At 40.0% G+C, this 18,503-nt stretch overlaps 1 protein-coding gene across 2 annotated transcripts in view; it reads left to right on the top strand.

Moving 5' to 3' along the window:
• Positions 1 to 14,195: 14,195 nt before the first annotated feature.
• Positions 14,196 to 18,503, top strand: part of NDNF (neuron derived neurotrophic factor) — a 30,564-nt gene continuing 26,256 nt past the window's right edge. Inside the window, exon 1 of one of the 2 annotated variants that reach the window (XM_085323949.1) lies at positions 14,196 to 14,212. The gene's annotated coding sequence lies outside the window, so the exon portion shown is untranslated. Of the gene's footprint in view, positions 14,213 to 17,222; positions 17,232 to 18,503 lie in introns of those variants that run through there. The other variant, XM_085323950.1, reaches the window with a different exon arrangement.

An 18,503-nucleotide genomic window follows, 5' to 3' on the forward strand; every position in this document is an offset into this window, starting at 1 on the left:
AGCGTTATCAGAGTTGAATATGCCAAAGGATTTGATTTCTTCAGTGACCCAGGCAAGTCTGAGGGGGTGAGTTATGTTAGTTAAAAGCAACTGTAGAACACACAATAAGAATTTTGCCATTCCCTAGCTTTGCTGAAACTGAGCATCAGCACTCTCAGTTCTTCCTGTAACCTTTTAAGGAATCTTCTGGGCATTTCCCAATCTTTGTTTTATATTTTATTTTCCAGACACCTGCCAAATTGGCCACATGAGCCTTTCAATTTAGCTTTTTCCAATATTTTGATGTATCAGTGGTGATACACCAGAGAGAATGAATTTTACAGTAAGGGCTCACAGAGTATGTTTGTGAAAGCTTTTTTTCCCCCCTTCTATTTTTTTGTAGGAACTATTCAGGGTTTGGGAATATTAGGATTACTAGGCAAATTGCTAGTGGAGCAATTCACAGAGACTTCTCGTGAAGCAAAACTTGGTAAAACTTCGATTTAACTGGGCCAGGAACTTGAATACCTGAGGCAGTAATGGCTCACAGCAGAGGTGCACACCAGAGGTGTGCAAGTACCCCCTGGCTGCCCTTGGCTGTCACTGTGGCCAGTGCTGAGTGTTTAGCGCAGGAACTGAAGAAACRGGACAAGCATAGAGTGGTCTCGTGTCAAAACCTTGCAGTAGTTTAAAGGGATATATACTAGCCCTAAAACTTCCTGTTTCTCTATAGAGCTCTGACTTACGGCCTGCCTTATTCCACAAAGCAATTGATAAATGCATATTACCCTATCAGCTGCTGTTTTCCCCTTGTCTAGCACAACTCCTAGTGTGACACACATGTACACATACCCTGTGTCAGTGCTGGCCAATCTTCTTACCGGGTGTGATGCAACAGGAACTTAAATAATACCCAAATGCTACTTTCTTGTAAGAACTCAATTGCCTTTTCAAAAATGCTTGAAAGGTGTTACACTTTTAAATAAATAATGAAGAACTGTCCCATAATAAAACTGATTACTCAGAGTGTTAAACTGACAGGGAGTCCCCAATGTTTTTTTGTCCTTGGAAAGCTTTATTACTTCTAGTGAAAGCATACGTATTGATACAAGTTCATATGGATTCTGAGTGACAAGTTATGATACCTAATAGATGCATGAAATTTTACTATATAACAAATCTGAGAGAACATTTAATTCTTATTTTGGCATAGGTTTCTGTTGACTGTTTTTCTAAATTGAACTTTTTCCATGTGGATGCAGCATTATATACTAAATATCTTGTGGAGAATTATTCATTTCTGTAAATAAAAGCAATTATTCATATGCTAGGTTAAATTATCTGCTTCTGATATTATCTACATGTTATTTTCAATATCATATGCTGGGTTCACTAAACAGTGTTTTGATTACCATAACAGTAATCTATCCAAAATATGAACATGTTTGAACTCACGGAGTCATTAAAACAAATGCAGTAGTTGAAAGCTTGAGGCCTGCTGGGAATCTTCGTCCCATCTTTTAATATTTTTATGAAGCTAAGCCAGTGCAACACCAGTATTTTACTGACATGAATTTGTTTGTTTTGATTCACTATGGTTTAAATTCCTAGATATTTCAAACTCTGTGCTTCTCCCCCCCCCTCAAAAAAAATGTTGTTTTAAAACTGTTTATCTTCTGAAGGCCTGAAGTGCTATTAGTGACAATATTGCCATAGTTTATTACCTTCTGTTTCTATACATATTTCATTCTACTTCTGTACATATGTACTGTGCGGTATGATGTTAAAGTTTCWCTAAGTTGTCTGTGATTATAAATCACTAAATAGTATCCCTCCATAGTCTCAGACTGTCATCCATTTTATGAAAGAATTACTACTTTGAAATTGTAAGTAAAAGTTGGGAGCTGTTTTAATTGTCTCTATTCTGGATACAAGCAGATGTGGAATCATGGTAAGACTGCAGGCAAAGCACACGGGGGTGTCTCAAATACACGCATTTTCCTATCCTACAATAGGAAAGCTAGATAACACAATTTGAGATGAATTGAAAGATTACAAGTCAAATCTTGGCTCATGTTACCTTCTTCCTTTAATCTATTCACTAGTTTTTGATCTTCTACTGCATCAGTATTAGAGTTCTTTTCCAAATAACCAATCTACATATCTCATTTCATCTCCCAATTAGAATTTGATTCTCTCAATCTCTCCCAGTTTCTTATCCTTCCCTTTTCTTTCCTGAGCATGGCTTYTGCATCTTGCAAATGTTGTTGTTATTGCACGGTCTTCAGGTTCTATCTGTCAGACATACTTTCCTCTTCCTTCAAATCTGTTCCTACTTCCAAACTTTTTCTCTGTATGATTGGTTTCTAAACACTTCTTTGTTTGCAGTGGCCTTTCATAATCTGATGTACCATTCTTATTTGCTTTGTTAAATTGATATCTCTTGGAGAAATTCAAGACTTTGTCTTCTAGATCTCCTTGCAAGGAATGTCACTCTAAAATCCTAAAAGAGAAATTATTGTGGTACCCCTGCAATGCAAGGTGTTATGTCGTGCTGTGTAATCTCATGAATTATGGCCAGAACACCTCATCAACAAAAGTACTTTTTTTTTTCTGAGATGAAATGAATTATATAAATAGTAAAACTAGAAATGCATCATGAGTACTGCACGTGAAAAAATGCACTCTCCTTTGGCTCAGGTTCCCCACACCCAAACACTTGCAATTCATTAGGTCCGTGTCATACTTTCAACTTCGTAGCCAGTAATTACTCTGTCAGCATCTAACTTTGCATTACACCGTGTTTTGGGGGAATTAGGATTACAAGGTGCCCAAAATTTCCATTCTTCATCTTCCTTTCCCTTTTGGTATTCTAGAATAGACTTAGAAAGAACTGTTATCGCATGACTTTGACTCCTTCTCTGGAGATACTCAAAATCTGCCTGGACATGATCTTGTCCAACATGCTTTAGGTGACCCTGCTGGAGCAGTGGGGTTGGACAAGGTGATCTGCAGAGGTCCCTTCCAACCTCAACCATTTTGTGAAGTGTSACTCTAACTTTTGGTTAAGCAAAGCTCAGTTGCTTCAGCTCGTTGTRTTCCCCCCTGCCCGAATAGACAGGGAGCAGAGCCTTACCCTAGTGAGCTGGAAATTCTGCTAGCATTGCCTTGCCTGTATCTCCCTGCAACTGAGCTTAGAGAGTATTTCTACTCAAATTGAAGTTCTCTCTCATGATTTTTTTTTTTTTTTAAGAAAAACCTCAACATTTAAAAACAGTTTCTGTGTTTTAACTTTGTTATGAGAATGACAGAATTTCCCTCTGATTTTTGCAGATGTAAGTTTAAAGGTCTATAAGACACCACAGGGTGTAAAGTATTTTTTTGATTAATAAAACGCTTTCCCACCAGGAGCCAGGATGCTGGCTAATTCTGTGTTTTCGCTTACAACAGCAACAGCTTCTCTTCCACCTGCCCTATAAATGGGGAACACCCAGGTGCTTCCTGTCAAAGGCTGCTTGTGCAAGAGCAAAGGGCTCGCTCTAGCCACAGCCTGTGAAATACACTAGTGGTGACAGTTGTGCACTTGGGGAGAGCAAGGCTGTGAGAGTAAGGAGGGCAGACAGATAAGGTCTGTGATGAAACGTGTTTACTGGTGCAATTTGTTGATCCATATGTRAGTTAAGATGTAAGGCTATTCTTGTAAGGCCAAGAATGTAGATTGTAACTTTGTTGGTCTAAAGAAAGGTATCAGAGCAGTAATCTTCAGGAATCTTCCTATAGCTGATGGAAAGGATTTTAAGAAGGGAAAACTCATGGATTAGAAAGCAGGACATGTGCCACCAGTGCTTATATAGCATAAATTACAGCTTTGGTGGAAGAGTAAAGGTTCTTTATTGACACTTTCCTCATCAGTTTGGTTCATTTCATTCAATAATTTGGTTTTGTTGGGAAGAGAGAGGAAGAAGTTTTRAAAGTCTTGGAAGAAGTTTCCATTTTGTGCCTCCTTATATTCAGGCATCCTGAATCTYGGCTCTTTGTAATGTAAATGCCAAGTTAATCTATTTGAGGGAATGACATTATGCTGTGTAGAACTGGCACAAATTCAAGTTCTCTGCAAGTTATTCAGAAGACCAGCTCTTTGACTAAATATAGCTGAGGACTGTTACTTAAGGTTAGGTATATAGTATCAGCCAGATTATTTCCTGTGATAAGAATTGGGCAAGAACTATATGTTTCTAAAGACTGAAATATGAACTGGTCATGTTGGAATTCCTATTTTTTTCTCCTCTTTCTCTACAGCATCACATTTACTGTCCATTCTTTCTAGTCATGGTCCAACGTGGAATCTGTAAGAATAAAATACCACAAGAAACAATACTTGTTGTGCTGATCTGAAGGCCTAGCAATGTTGCCAGAAAAACATGGTCACCAACAATCAAAAAGCAGAATATTTCATAATAAGATCTTTCTACATAAAAGACCTGTTCAGACACCAGAACACCTTTGGAGGACCAATTTCCCATATTTTCAACTTCCGTTTAAATATGAATGTTAATGACTGTGGAAAAAAAACCTGTTGTTTATGAACTTCTGTGATGCTATTCTATTTTATTTTCAGTAGCAAGTGCGGGATTGTTGGGTTAGTGAAGACAGGAGGTACCAGAAAGGCAACTGGGAGAATCCAGTGATGTCCTCACTGTAGAAAGGAAGAGAACTAGCTAAGTTCAAGTCTGAGGCATGAATATTGCATTACAGTTAGTTTAAACCAGGCTTGAGTCTGGCCCAATCATGCCAGCAGAGGAAGTTGCTCACAGGGATTGTTTCTAATCCTTAATAAAAACAATTAAAATTCAAATGGTATGATATTAGTATCTCACTATTCATAATTTCTGAAGAGATATCTGGCTTCTCTGAGGATTAGGGTGAGACTGGATCAGAGCACTAAAGCTGTTTTTGTGCTTCAGTCTGATAGATTATTAATTCAAGTCTGTGATACACAGTTAAGAAAAAGCTACAAAAACAGAAAACCTCACCACAAAAATCAAACCTAGTGCATTATAGGGTGACTTCTGTGAACTGCAGTTCCGCATTACAAGATACCTGTTGGGCAATTAAAAAAACATTTCCAGAAAAAAACCAATAACAGTTAATCTGAATGTACTGTTAATTTAATAGTGTTCCTATGGAGAGCCTTAGACAGTGCTACTATTCACAAGCTTACCATAACTTCCTGTTGTTCCACAGATGCTTATGACAGGCTCCACTTTTCATGCTCATTCCTCTGAAATCCTTTACTTTTGAGTCAGGGCAAATCATCTATTTGCATTTTATGAGTCAAGCGAGGCTTGTAGAAAGAAAAAATCCCTTTTAAGAGAACTTGTAAAGCTAGTGCCGTACCAACGGGAAACTTTTCCAAATAATTGAATTCTGATTAATAAGAGTTTTTTCCTTGATGAATGTTAGCATTCAAGCTATAGCATGTTAGGTTATCTATATCTGAAAACACAGATGAAAGGCRAAGAAACCACCTTTGATCAGTAAAAGGGACGTGGAGGATACTAATAAGAAGGAAACATACCTTTAAAACCATCGTGTTTGTTCTGATTYATTCAGTCTGTTTTGCCCAATTTTGCTTAGTTTTAAATGTAAATATCATTTTGGTAACAAAACCAATATAAACATTGTTTGTGAGCAGCATTTAATTATGTTTTCAAACTGCTTAATTTTATGAAGACTACTATCTTCATCTGAAAAAAGAATGATACAAATATWTTGCACCTTAGCTTGATTTGTGTGTGCTGGATAGTGCGTATCACTGACACAGTGTATCATGACTATTAAATCGATGCTGTTCATTTTTGTCACCTTTTTCAAGAATACTACATTTCATTTGCAAGTATATATCTCCATTAAATTCCTCAGGCTACTTGAAGTCTCTATAGATCATTCTCTGAAATTCTATGGAGTTTTTAATTCTACAATCCATAGAAATCCAGTGGAGGTCTGTAAAGCTGTGGCAATTCCAGTTTTGTTAAATTGCACAGGTTTTCCTTGATCTGTTGAAAAAAATGCATGTAGTTACTCCAGGTTCTTCCAGGTAGTCTATAGACTATACATGTAAGTTTTGAACTTGATACACATGTGAACACATCCCAGTTCTAGCTTGCATGCACAGTTGCATATTTATATCATATACATATAGAACAAATGTTCACTTATGGTGACTGGATTAGAACAGCAAAATATGCATGCTCTTTCCTCTAAGAGCATGTTTTTCCTCCCCTTATATTTGCGGTACAACCAGCCCCAACGGCATAGGACACATGAGCACTAGTGAGAGGCTGATCTTTATCTATCAGTCCCAAACTGAGAACAGAACAGGATTACTAAACCTTTTAACCCAGTCATGTAACAGAAGTGAGTATCCTGTGTACCAGGGGCTAGTGCTGCAGTAACAGAAAAGGGAGATTTCTTTTTAACCTGATCTTCAAACTTCATTAGGTTCTACTTTTAAAGCCTTTACAGCCTGAGAAGATTTACCTGTGTTAAGAATGTTTTATACTCTGGGCTGATTCCCTCCCCCTAGCTTTTCAGAAAACTACCACCGTACTTGCTTTCTTAGTGCTATTTTTCTGTTYGTACACTAGTCAGGGAAAAGTGCATTGCCATTTATTTTATTTACTCTTTTATAAGACTACTTTGAGTTTACTGAAACAGTTTAACTGGGCTCCACAGCAGTCYGTTCTGCTTACAAAAGTGTACTRTTTTTCCATTTCTGTTTTTCCTCTTGGGATTAGGGGCCTCCAAAGCTAAACAACAGTCTCCTCTTTGCTTGAAGCCTGCAGAAAGGCTTGTTGTGTACCTTTCTGAGTACTGCTCATGGCCATCGAAGTCTTTGCTTCCTGAGACTCTTTCAGCCTGCTAACGTGAGGTGTTTCACCAGACCAGAGAAGGTTAATGCCTCTTTAGCAGAGCTGGCATAACACAGCAGTGCTTACAATGAGGAGGAAGGCTGGACCACCAGGATTACATAATTTCAAACAAGTCTGAAAAAACACTCCTGGCAATTTAAACAACCTTTTCTTAACAATGTACAGTATAAAAACTTAYTCTTCTAAGTGCTTCCTAGGCCATTACCTCATCTCACAGACTTTATTTCCATTGTGCGAGGCACAAGCTCTTCATTCCAGGGAGTGAATTGTTATTAGGAGTTCCCCCAGACGGGCACAACCCTGCCTTGCCTTTTCACAGGCAGTAAAGGGCCCAGCTGGCTATGTGCATGTATGAGAGCATCTAGCAGGCCTTCCCCAATAACTTTATAACATTTATGAAATTTTAGTGTTTACCAGTGTGACTCAAATTAGAAGCCAGGAGTTCTCAAGGGTTGCCTAAAGGTATACGGGTAAAAGGTAGAGGAGCCTATTAGCTCAAGAAAATCTCAGTATGAACTTAATGCTTATTAGACATTAGAGAATCCATGAAAGCACTTAGGCGAGACCAGTGTGTAGGAAACCAAGCTTCAGCATTCCTGCTGCTCACGTAGCGCCTTGTTTGAGCTCTGTCCCTGGTTGCTAAGCTAGTAGGACTGCTGGAATTATTCTGAGGGAGGGCAGCAGGCCGTAAAGAGTAAATGCAGGTCATCTATGTTGTCAAATGCCATAAATCCTGTGTATTGTGGGCATTCCGATAATTTTGAAGTTAATGTAGTTTTTTTTGATGTTACAGTCTGTGTGATCTAAATCTTGCAAAGTTAGTCATATGGCCAACTTCTGCCTGAGTCGTTCTACTGCAGACCGTATAGATATTTTTCTGATAAATGTAYTGTTTCCATTAGAATATTACGTTTCTTATTTTCTCCTTTGTGTAGGAGCAGTTGTTGTCTTGCAGAAGGCTCTCTGATAAYGCCATAAAACACAGAAATGTGGATAAGAATAACCAATTTTTTTTTCCGTTATGGTCATATAACACAAGACAGTGTTACATAAGGTTACATGCAAGTAATATGAGAGTTTCGTTTTCTAGTATTTACAGTTGGCTTGTGTTTCAAAGAAAGAAAGCTCCATCTTTATTCAGCACCTTGAATATATATCATAAAGGAAATTTATACCAAAACAATATAATCTCATGTGTAAAATTAACCCCAGTCCATGCATATTTAGAGGCTTTAGCACTTCATATTTTATATTTTTGATAGTCATTTCATCTCTGAAATTGTATCCTGACAGAGCAGTAAAACGAGAAATGTAAAATGTCAATAATATGTGTGCATTCATGTATGTATACATAAAAAATAAGAACAGAGAATGTAATAGCCATATGCATTGTAGGTTCAAATAATGGAGTCTAATTTCTCAGTTTCAATCAGTGGAAACTTTGCCTGAATCATAGAATCAGTAAGGTTGGAAGGGAGCTCTGGAGATCATCTAATCCAACCCTCAAATGAGTGGCCTGTACAGGGATCGAACCTGCAACCTTGGCATTATGAGCGCCACACTCTAACAAACTGAGCTAAACCTAGCCCCTATGAGAGTATCCAAACAGGATCACTGCTTTACAGATTATTCTCTACTGCAAACATTGTCAAACTCTTCAAACAATTAATCACATATGTAACTTTCTTGTGGGAAGTAGCTTATGGACTTCAGAGGGAATGTGCATGTAAAATATAGGACATTCCTAATCCAGATTCAAGTTAATTCGGAGGAAATCTGTAATGTTGTCAATAAAGCAGAAGAATATTATAAATGAGTTGATATCATTGATGTTCTGGCAGGTAAATCTAGATTATTGATGCCAGACGTAATGAGAATTCTTGCTTTGAAAATGAAAAAAATGAAGTTAGCATAGGTGAGGACAGAAGTACTTTGAGAATTGTCTTCCTTTGATTTAACAAGGGGACTTCTGTAAAGTTGTTTCCGTGACGCGGTCATCATCTTCGTGATAGCTTCACAGAGAAACCACCATACCCTCTCTGAAAAAGTGGAACATTATAAGCAGCATCCAAGGATGCTGCCTTTGCTGCCTTATTTGTGTAGTGCTAGACATTTACTGAGGGATAATAAGTGGCTGTAGCTAGACTGCGGCTGATGTTAAAGCTGTCTCCCTGCCTAGTCATCCATCATCCTATCTTTTTCTTAGTAGGAATACCACCTCATTTGAAAACAAAACAAAACAAAACAAAAAAACAAAAAAAGGTCACATCTCTTCCCACTTTCAAGGATTATAATGGTGATGGGGAACATGAATGGCTTCTAAGCCATACATTCCCTTTCTTTATGTATTTGAGTTTTGATTTATTTTAAAATGCTTTTATCTTTCTCCTTGGTAAACCAACTTTCACAAATCTTAGGAAGCAGMACTAAGCCCTTGAAAGATGGATTCTCTCAGCAGTGCTGAGGATAGTGCCAAAAGGGGTGTCCTTATTTTACATCTACCTGTCCTTGGGAATGGCTGCAGCTTATGTGTTTGACGGTTTTTTTGCAGGACTGACAGCTATCAACTGATCGCATCAATTGCTGGATATCCACTAAGACATTGCATGTTAACCAGGAGAGCCACTGTTTCACTCCCAGTGGAACTCTTCAGGCTTCAGCATGGTATGCAGCCCTCAGGCAGTGGTGCTTCAAATCGTGTATGTAGTTTCATRTATCCCAGGTTTGAGGAGCATTTCTTATGGATGTGCTCCACTGCATAGTCATCTGAGTCAGTGCTGCCGTGGGGGCAGCTATAACTCTGCCCTCTCTCTGCCTCTGGCAGGGGGTTAACGCTGTGCAAATATTCTATGTAGTGTGGTGCAACGCTTGCCTCTCCTAGAGGGTACACGTTTGCCAAAAAGGACTTCCTTTTCTAAGTTGGATTATAGTTATCCCCAGAAACCTTAGCAAAAAACAAACAAACAAACAAACAGTTATACATGAATGCCAGAGGACTATAGATTCCAGTTAGAAGCTGGAGGCTTGTGAAATTTTTGCCTGCATGTTTCTTGTACTTAGAGTAGGAGTTTTCTAAGAAGTAATCTTAGTAACATTCCTCAGAATCCTTTGGCACAGCAGGTAGTGGTGTTTACAGACAATAAATACTGATTCTTTATGGAGGAGTGGGAGAAGAAACGGGTTGGAAAGTGTTTCATTGGGTTGTACAAAACTCTTAAAGCTGATGCTGAGCACAATAATCTATCTTTAAGCAAACAGTTCCATTTGGAATAGTAATACCCCAAATGTATTTCCAGTCACTTGGTTCAGGGGTGCTCTTTCCACTCTGAATCTCTGGTTTATTTGACTCGCTGTGATTCTCCAGCTGGTGTTGTAAAAAGGAGAGGAAAGATTAAATAAATTTATCCAGTCAATTCCTCCTTGGCCCTTATGGCTTTGGTAGTAAGCTCGTCTGCACAGATTTCTTTATGTCTTGAGGCAAACTCTCCCATGGGCTTTCCTTAGGACCACACACAAACATTCAGTCTTCTTTTTGCATTTTTCTGGTAATTGCCCATCTTCTAACAAGCAATCCTTGGGCTTATCAAGAGTTGCAAATAACTGCTTTTGAATAGCTCTGATGTGCTTAGCTAGAAGGAAATAGTAAATAGAATGCATCTTTGTTGTGCTTTTTGCTCTTCACAACATATGAATACCATGAAAAACCAGACAAACTAGGCAAGCTTGCTGACTATACACGCACATCCCAGACTGCATGCAAGCCATTCAGAGCCATATGAATCCTGCTACCCTGCCCAATTCGTGGAGGCTTCTAAGAGAGAGAACACAGTGAGTGCTTCTGAAGGCAAACAAGTTATGTGAATTCCCACATGCTGTATTCTTTAATCACAGGCAAATTTCTGCTGTTGCGTAAGTTTTGCATAATTATACATTTAATAACCATTTTAAAACACTTTTATAATTGTATCATTTCAGTTAAAGTTGTTGATTTCCTGGCCAATGCAATTTGTTACAGTTAACTTTTCAGCTTCTTCATTGGTTTTTATCATTTGTTCACCTGAGACAGGAAGCAGGTACATATCTTTGAAATGGATATCCTACTTAGACTCAGCAAAATTATCTTTAATGGGATAATGACCTAGTGTTCAACAACATAGGATTCAAAACTATAATCCCTAGGTGCAAACTTGGAAAGTTTGGAATTTGTGAGCTACGCTGTCTCCCATCGATGTGACTGCATGCAGTGGCTGGAGGAGATGATTAGGGTTTGGGACTTGTGCCTTCTACTCTTGTCGTGGGTTTACTGTGTGACCTGAAACTATTCACACCCAACTTGATTCAGTTGTCCAAGATGACATCTAATGCCATCTGAGATGCCACTGGATATCCCAAGCATCTACCCATACAGGGTGAGGAGAGGCTTGTGCTCTTCTGAACCAGCAGCTCTGGCTTGACAGACCTCCCGGAGGCCTCTCAGAGGGGGCAGTTGCCCGTCCTCAGGAGACTGAACCTAGCCTTCAGTCCCCTGTGCCTTGTTTTCTCCAGCAGTAACGAACATGATGCCAACTATACRGGGATATTGTAAGGCTTGACATTGGAAAATGCATTTAAGGTAACTACATATGTTATTTTTCACAGTGCAGAAAGTGGGAGAATATCTCTGACATACCTCTGTTCATGGCTTCCTTCTGCAAGAGCAGAAAACAGCCGGAAAGGGTAAGCTTTTAGTAATCTTTCGAATGTGCAGTCAGGGTRGAACAAAGAAGGAGCAGTCCTGCAGCCTAGTGTGGAAATGGGAACGCGGTCCTCTTTGGAGGGCATTGGGGTTTTATTTGACTTCTAGAGCCAAAATCGTTCCTCTGAAGTACAACAGAAATTACCATTATTGGCGAACCTGAATTTGGCCCCCAAGATAGCTGGATGGCTGCTCTGACGTTTTGTGAAAGTCCACTAGATGGAGCTGTTGTTTTGAGGGATAAAGTTCTTGGAAAAGGCTACTGGAAAAGCTGAGAAAATAGGACATAGACCTCGCTTTTATTAGATTTTTCACATAACGGAGTTGAGTTGAGCAAGTCTGGCTTCCYAAACACTTGCTTTTAACAGGCAACGTTCAGCATTAAAGATGYGAAAAATGAAATGTATTTTTGCAGCTCAAAGTGTTTGAAGCTTTCATTGATGTTTTARTTTACTTCTTACTGGCTTGTTTTGTAGAACTGTTGTAGCATTCACTTTCTCAAGTCTTTCCATCCCTTAGTATGCTTCCCATATTTAATTATAATAATTACAAACCCTTAGTTATTAAACCCATATAAAATCATGGCATTGGAAAACTTGTTTAATGTTTTAGAGGAAAAAATGTGCAATTGGGGTGTGTGGAGGAAAAGTATTCAACTTTAAACTTACACTTACTCAAAACAAAGCTACTAAAACTTCCAAGTGTGGCAAAGAAAACAGAATTAAGTGTGTCTAGGTCTGTGAAGTTTTTTGAAAGAAATTATCCATGAATTCAGAAGTCCGTCTACACATCATTGCCACTGTGAATGTGATATTTCGGTATGCACTTCACCTCTCAGAATTGTGTCTCAAAGCCTTTTAAAAACACATTTTTAGAAGTACATTTGTTATTCATGTAATCAAACAACTACACTAATATATCACAGACCAACRTAAACACTCCGCCTACGAAGACGTTATGCTTATCTTCAACATGGGTGGTACGAGCAACAACGAGATTTGGCCCCTGCTCCCTGTAGTGTAATGTAGTAATAAGCTACATTCTTCAGGGAAAGCGAAATGAATGGATGTGAGCAATTCTACCTTCTAATGAGACAGCCAAGTCGTTATGGCCAAATGCTATTCTCCGTAACACCATGTAACCATCCTGACAGGACTAAGCATGTTCYGGGGTAATGTAAAGCAGAATTTGACTCATTTGCTGTTAGATTTATTTTAAACTCCACCAATCAACCTAAAAAATACATTCAAACTGAGTGCCTGCTAGTATCAGGCAACATAAAGTAGACCTACCGCCTTTGAGCGTGAGATTTCAGGATTTATAGAAGAATAACCCGTYGGATAATGTTTTATTCTAAATCACGTAGGATGAACTTTCCCTTCAGTAATGCCTTTAGAAGAACCATTTTATAGTTTCCCACCCTGTCTTTGCCTGGAGCTCTCCCCCGCTCTGCGTAAGCGAATGCCAGTGCACAAAACGTTGCTGTGATCGTTGGGTGCTGTTGGGCATACCTGGATAAGAGAAAAGGAGAATGCGTGAGTTAATGTAGCTGGAAGTATACTTGCAGTGCTGTGTGGCTGCTAGTTACAGTTTTATAGTAGCCAGATGTAGTACCCTGCTTAACTTAATCTCTTTCTGTATTGTTAAAGTCCATAGTGCAGACTTTGAACGTAGATAAAGTGGGAACCTGGGGCTCGCTAAAGGAGAACAGGCCGACATCTGTTCGTGTTACAAGTTCCTTTCCTTGTCGGTCCATGTCAGTAATTACGGAGAATCAAATGCAAGCTCAGATATATTTCAGATTATCCCAGCAATGGTGTATTTCTGCTTCCAGTGATCCAGCCTTTGACTCACTATTTCTTTCTCTGTGTTTTTTGCCTATTAAGTAAATTGCGTATTCAGACTTCTTAGGAATAATAGGTGTCTGCTGGTTAAATAACTGAATGATGTGGATTGATGCTTATTCACACAGGGCTATTCTGTTAAGAGACACTCGTGCCTGTGACATATGGTATTATATGCAGTAAATGTGTTTTATAAAATATTAAAAAATCTAAATATCACATTCAGCTCTCAATTTTGGATTTTGGATCTTCTGGGGAAAGTATCAAAGGAAAAACATTGTCACTATGGGAGCTTGGGTGTTTCCACTGAAAATTTTTTGAAAATTTTTCATGTGTGAGTTGAGAATACCAAAGGTTGCTCCTGACCTGGATAGGAAGGAAAGGAGCAGTAGGAGAGAAGGTTGATATGGATTTTTCTGTGGCCTGGAAGGAATTGCATAGGACAGTACAGAGTCCTGTGAAAGCAAATCATTCAATTAAGTGTCATCAGATAAATTCAGTTCTTCAAATCTGTTCTAATTTTCTGCCAAATAAGTTGTAATCGCTTGTATTTTTCAGAGAAATGCTTAAGGAGTCCTCAGATTGGCCCTCAAAACTGCAATTATGACTTTTGCACAAAGGTTTTATGATGAGCAGAATGCTGTATTTGTCCACATAAGTTGTATGCAGAAGCTCTATGTATAGCTGAAGTTTTGGACATGTGAAGCATTAAATGCAAAAAGGTTAGTGCTCGGTTTTAAATACCATTTTTGAACAGGTGATGCTTGTTGCCAAGAAAGGAATCTGTTGCTCTACTGTGTGAAAGCATAATACTATAATTGAAAATAGGGACTTGAATAAATACTTTGTGATGACATGTCTAAAACAATTATTCTTTAAAGGCAGGAATATAAAAAGAATTTAGGTCTGGAATGTGTCAGTGGGAACACCTAGTCATGTAAGAATTAAAGAGCACGTGTTCTCGATCAGAGTAGCCTATACTTTGTGATACATCTAATTATCATGCYATTCTCTTTTAATGAATTAATTTGTTTTAATTAGAATAATAGATATTTTGTATCAGAGTTTAAGGGGTCTGTTGGACATTTGAGATTAAATCAATGGTTCATTAACAATTTTATCTGGAAAGCAGATTAAATTATATGAAATAGTGTCTTTTTTTCTTTTCTCAGAAGATAAAATTATGATTGAGAAACAATGGTTGGAGCATCATTTTTCACATGCATATTTGGGATTTTACAGTAAAATCATTCATTTTTAATCTGGTTTATAATATTATGTCAAACTTGGTATGCTAAAACAAGCACTATGATGGTGTTTAACAGCAGGTATTTTTCAATAGAGATATGTTAAGCTGCAGTGCTTACAACTTGACTCAATATACCATATCTTAGATTTGCTTGGTTTTTTGTTTTTGTTTCTTTGCTGTTGGAGCAAGAAGTCTTGTTAATCAGTTCATAAAACAGTAGGATTAAAAAGAATGAACTGAAGGTGTAGAACAGTCAACACCAACAGATTTTAAAGATCAGTTTAATAAATAAAACATAATTTGATAAAATAGGTAAGTAGCGCAGATGTATAATCTCTTGGGGCCAGCGGCAGTGCGCTGGTTTGTACCGCAGCAGGATAAAGCCTAGTAGGCAAACAATAGGGTGTTGTGAAGTTGTATTAATCACTGTTTRCTGTTGAGGTCTCTTGTTTTATCCTTTTCACACCAGCACTTTAAAGTGATGCAGAGGAAATACTGAGTTAAATCACAGGCTGCACTCCAACTGCTGCATATGCTTTTGATTTTTCTTTTTTCTTGAGATAGGGTAAAGAAAATGTCTCTTATTAAAACAAGAAGCCATRACTAAAGTGAGAAGAGAGCCAACACAGTGTCTGTAGGACTCTCGCCGCCCTGCAAGTGGTTGCAGTAGCTCTTTGGAAGCGCCGTGTTTCCCGGGGTGTGTGTGTGCAAGAGCACCCTGCTCCGTGCTCTCCGTCGGGGAGTTGTTTGTCCAAACAGTGCACCTAGGGCAAATATCGCAACACACTCTTGCTCTGTCAACGCCTGAAAGGCAGTAACTTTTCACACGCAAGTCCCACGCCTCAAGCAGCACCCGCTTGCTGTGTAGCAGTCAGAAGAAAAACCTGACCTCTTACTCAAGTGAAACTTGATGGCTCAGCGTCAGGCGAGCAAAATCTAGAAAGCAACCTCAACATTTCTGCCACTGTTAAAAGCATCATCTCTGTGCTTACAACAATTTCAGTTTTATTCCTTACCTGTAAGCCTTTACTGGAAGGTTAGTATCTGCTTAGACTCCACCTGGGCATTTACTCTTTCATCAAAGCTGAAGGTGGAGGTGGCAGCTACTGAGCCGTACGCTTCTATGCGCCTCTTGAGGCCTCTGCTGCCCTACTCCTTCCTCTTCCAAGAGAGAGATCACTGCGTGACCCCACRTAGCTGAAGCCCATAACGGTGTATGAGGCATAGCTGATTGACAAGTCCAGTTCAACATCTCCTCTGCTTCTGAGATTAAGAACTAATGGTACCCTGTCCTGGCAACACATGTTAATCAATGGATTACTGATAACAGACTTGCAGATCTTCGTCATGGTGAGAATCACATACTTGGGAAAAAWGATTGAATATACACACAGTTAAACACACACATGCGCACACAGTGTCATTTGCCCTCCATACTGAAAGCGCAGCAAGATTGAGTGCTAAAATTTGCAACGAATTATTTATATGATGAATTAGCCCTCTTTTTCTGCTCATGGAATATCCAATTGCAGATTTTTATTTTTGTTTCAGAAACATTTAGTGTTGAGATTTATTCCATGGATAGCTTATTAAACATTTCCTTCTCTCTTTGTCGATAATGCATAACATACGTGTTGCTTTCTGGGAGCACCTATCCATTCTAGCAGGGTCTCACAGAGTGGTGAAACAGCAAAGCAATGGTTACCCAGACGGTGTGCAGTCTTCTCTGTGGACCAGTTACAGATGTTTCAAATTTTGGGTATTTATTTGCTCACTTAAGTCAAAAGAGTTTCAGACCCTGAGTAAATGATCCACAGCTACAGAAAAGATTGTAAGTACACAATGAATGAAGAATTTGGTTCTCACTGGTGTTTACCATGCATCTTTGAAATTCATTTTTGTGCCTGTTTTTGCTGGTAAATCTAGGTTCCTTGGAAATCTTTGGGGGGAGAGAACAGAAACAGAAGGCGAACGCCCAAAGCCAAGTCATTTAGATGTTTTCTGACCTTTTCCCCCTTTAGTTTCTCAGTTCTACTGCATAGGCATAAAGAACTGCATTTTGCACTCAAAGACTTTTTACCCAAGGTGTTGTAGGATACCACGCTTGAGACCTGTTCCTTATAAGCATTATACAAACATGAATCTTTTCAGTGTTCAGATGTCAGCACTTAAATACCAGTTTCTTAATACCTAGGACAGTTAAATGGATTAAAAAACATCAATCCCATAGAATTTACYGTATTTGGGGCTTTCATTGTTCAATTTCTTTTTAAATACATTTGGGTGCCTGAGAACCTGCCAGGCTTTCACTTCCAGTGTTTAAATCTCACATCTGCCTGCCGTATCTAAGTTCAATATTTTTGTTCCTTGTAGATTTGGAGAATGGCAAATCTTGCTCTAAAAGTGCTCTCAAACTGCTCCTTTGGCTGCGAGCGTTTCTCTGCTGTGCTTTAAATCACGCTGATATCGATGGAACTGTAAACACCCCCAAAGTAGGTATCTTCACGCAGAGTAAGTAGTCACATAGATCGGTAAATAATATTCAGGGGATGTCATCTTACTGCCACTGAAATCGCAAACAGTAATACCCTCTAAGAACAATAGCACTAAAGCTGTCCTCGAGTTAAAAATAATCTGTTTGCCTGTGTACAAAGCACACAGTCTCGAGAGCTCTCTTGCTGGGTAGCAATATTTTACCTCTAATGACCTCCAACCAGAGCCAGCCACTTCTGCAGCTCTACAGAGCAGCGCGGTGCCCCTGGAGTAACCGAGTGTAGCCACCTGCCTTAGCCTGCGCTGGCTGCCGGGTGCTTCAGACCAGCGCGATTCCACCTCATCTTCCGTGATAACTTAGACTTGCGTATGCGCTTCGTTTCTGTCTCCCGTCCTCTGCGGCAGAAGTGAAGCACRTACAGTTTGCAGAGACTCTTTTTGCAGAGGTGTTGCAGTTGGAGGGAGAAGGTCTGGGTGCCGCCTGCAAATACCAGGTATTTTCCAGTTCTCCTTACATATGCATAAAGTAATTCTAAACTTCCATTTCTTTCTTCCTCACCCCCAAATCTTACCATTGAACCTATCTGAAAAAGATAAATATCCCTGGAAAACATATAAAAGCAGGGGCGTGAAAACACAAAGGTGACTGGACTGGGCTCCCATGGGGCTCTCCCTCTTGAGCTGTGCTTTCTCTCAGTAAACTTCTGTTTCTGAGCAGTCCCCGGGGCAGCGTTGTCACTGGCTGGAAAGAGCCGGCTGCTCGGCGGGCTGACAGCGTGGGAGGGGGCAGGTACTGACCAGCGGCAATCAGCGGGGGCCTGGGCAGCGGCGCGGCCCCGCAGCCGGCGCCGGGCTCGGGGCCTCCGCGGCGAGCGGCGGCTCCGCATCGCCGGCGTGCGGCACCGCGGCTCCCTTTAGGACGGCTTCGCCCTCGGATGCGCTGCGCGCCCGAGCAAAGCCGCGTTTTCTGTTTTCTTTGTGCCCCCCTCCCCTCCGCAGTCCGGTGTCGTAGGGACGAAGGAACGGTTACCCCCGCGGAAGTCACCGGTCCGCGGCCACGGGCAGTAATTCCGCGCTTGTGTGGCTGGCCGGGCTGTCAGAAAAAGAGATTTTTGCTTTCAACCGGCAAATGGGCATTTCCGCCTCTTTGCGGTAGTTCTCAGGTGCGGCGAGAGGAGCGTCCTGCCTCGGCGCCGCCACCCGGGCGCAGCCCCGCTACCTGCAGCGCGGCCGCCCCGCGCAGCGCACCGCAGCGCACCGCGGCGCGTCGT

This window comes from Rhea americana, unplaced genomic scaffold (genome assembly GCF_003343005.1).
Source record: "Rhea americana isolate MKP2758 unplaced genomic scaffold, rheAme1 scaffold_89, whole genome shotgun sequence".
Lineage (NCBI taxonomy): Eukaryota > Metazoa > Chordata > Aves > Rheiformes > Rheidae > Rhea > Rhea americana.